Source organism: Curcuma longa, unplaced genomic scaffold (assembly GCF_044706935.1).
Source record: "Curcuma longa cultivar G26 ecotype Majalengka, Jawa Barat unplaced genomic scaffold, ITB_CL_G26_1.1 contig_4508, whole genome shotgun sequence".
NCBI lineage: Eukaryota > Viridiplantae > Streptophyta > Magnoliopsida > Zingiberales > Zingiberaceae > Curcuma > Curcuma longa.
In genome coordinates this window covers 1-2324 of record NW_027434165.1, presented here as the reverse complement: position 1 = coordinate 2324, position 2324 = coordinate 1, and the positions used below count along the sequence as shown (strand labels likewise).

At 40.2% G+C, this 2324-nt stretch overlaps 1 pseudogene; it reads left to right on the top strand.

The window, feature by feature from the left end:
- Positions 1–448: 448 nt before the first annotated feature.
- LOC141819375 (small nucleolar RNA R71) lies at positions 449–558 on the top strand (annotated as a pseudogene).
- The last annotated feature ends 1766 nt before the right edge of the window (positions 559–2324 follow it).

Sequence of the window (2324 nt, the reverse complement as noted above, 5' to 3'; positions counted from 1 at the left end):
CTAGGATCACTTTCATCGATGTTGTCTGGATCAGTCTGCAGAGTTGAGAACCTAGGGTGATCAAGAATTAAGGGACTCCTCTTGCGACAATCCATCTTCCCGGTGAAAGGGGAGTAGTCTATCTTTTCTTATTTTTCTTTCTTTTTGTGTATAAACTTGTTCAGTTTCTTTTGTTTCTTTTCTGTAAATAGAATGTGTATAAGTAGGATGTGTATAGTTTATTTGTTTTGTAAATAGGATGTGTATACATTGTATTTCCCAGGATTTCTTGCCATGCTACCTCTTTCATTGGCCCACTGATGATGATTGAGTGTCACATTCTCAATTAGTTCTTCGGCTTCATCAAGGTTTTTATTCATAAGAGCTCCTCCTGCAGCAGAATCCAAATAAATTTTCGTCTGATAAGTTGATTCCATTGTAGAAGGTATGGATGATAAACCAACGTTCCAATCCGTGATGTAGACACTTTCTTAACATCCCTTTAAATTTGTCCCAAGCTTCGAATAGAGTTTCTTCATCTAATTGTATGAAGCTTGAGATCATATTCCTCATGTGGGTCATTTTACTTGGGGGGCAGAATTTGTTCAGAAATAACTGTTCACATTATTCCCAAGAATAAATGCAATTCGGAGGTAGCGAGTGATACCAGTTCTTCGCCTTATCGCGGAGAGAGAATCTGAAAAGCATAAGTCTTGTGACATCAAAACTGACCCCCTACGTGTTAGATTTGAGAGGTGTCCTAAGGCAATCACCTTACGGTTATACTATTTATTGGATAAATAACAATTCACTATTTGAGTGCACATTCCGTGTGTGTTTGATTGGATCTTAAACTCGAATACTGAATATCCGCAATACGATTCATAGCGTGAGAATTTGTGATTGGATCACAACTAGTGAACATCTCTACACGTGTAATTATGAACGTATTGAAATTATCCCTAGTCGAGAAATTGATGAGCACGGACGTCATCGATTTTGTCGAGACTAGCACGTTTTAAACTCCTTGGTTAGCCAAGCAGCTGATCTCACTGCTGTCAACATTAGATGTTGAGAGTTAAACGTGGATGCTGGTTAAAGGTAACCAGTTCATTGGAGTGCCATGAGACTTCATATGGTTCGATTCATATGTCAATGAAGATCTCAATGCAGCTTAAGTGCGAGTTTCTTTGACTTGCGGTATTCAAGTCATCTTGGCCATGGAGACTTATACTTTAACATCTTAAGTAAGCATCTCCGAGGAGGTGTGAACCTGAGATGATAAGGTATAAGTCAAAGTGTCTGAAGGTGTTTGAATAGCCTACAGAGGATTCACCGCTCCTTGAAAAGGAGACGTATACCCTGCGGTCGCTTGTCAGGATTGTTACTAAAAGTCTTTGGCCAAAGCATTACATGTTAAGAGTACGGTACTCTTGGATACGTGTACGAGTAACTTGAATCCACAGGACAAGAAAGCAGCTTGGGCTAGGTGTGACGTAGTCAGTCTAGTGGGGACCGACACATAGACCATGTCATGAACCAAGCGGGTATAAGACGGTGAAAGGAACGAGACACGTTTAATTAGAGCTGCTGAAGGGTTTAGAAGATGTTCTGGAATCAATCGTTGATTTTTCGAACAATTGGGGATCATGATATACTACTAGGTGTCACTCATGATTGTTCCGTAATTAATGGTTAATTACGGACGACCAACATAACCGGGAATATATTGGGTCACACACATTACAAGTTCTCTGAAGGACTTAAAACGAGTTTGAAAATTAGATTCTTAGAACGAGAGAAATAAAGTCTGGTTGAACCAGACAATAGATAAAATGATGAAATTTGTCTTACGAAGACGAAACGAACGAAATTGATTTCGTTTGAATCAGAAATCGTTTGGTTACTGAACCAAATGATTCGGTTTTGAACTAAGTTGAACTAGCTTGGTTTGTTCCATGATGGAAAAGGTTTTGGCACAACGGATGCAATGAGAAGCTTTGTCTTGAGAAGATGAATCAAACAAAACTAGTTTGACTTGAATCGGAGGTCGTTTGGTTATTGAACCAAGCGAACCAAATCTGAACTTGGTTTGCTACAGTGAACCTTAATGAACCCGGTTCAGGTCAATAGGGTTTATTTGGGTTTGTTCTGGTTTTTTCTCCACTGATCCAACGCTAGAGTGGTTTGGGGAATAGTGCTTCTTCCCCGCCGCTTGTGTTCATCGCTACATAAGGGCAGAAAAACCCTAGAGAGAATAGCCCTCTCCTTCCTTCCTCTCTTCTTAGTCACCGCCACCAAGCTCTGGTTTTTCCTCTGCTGTTTCCGTGAGGAACAAGGGCCTG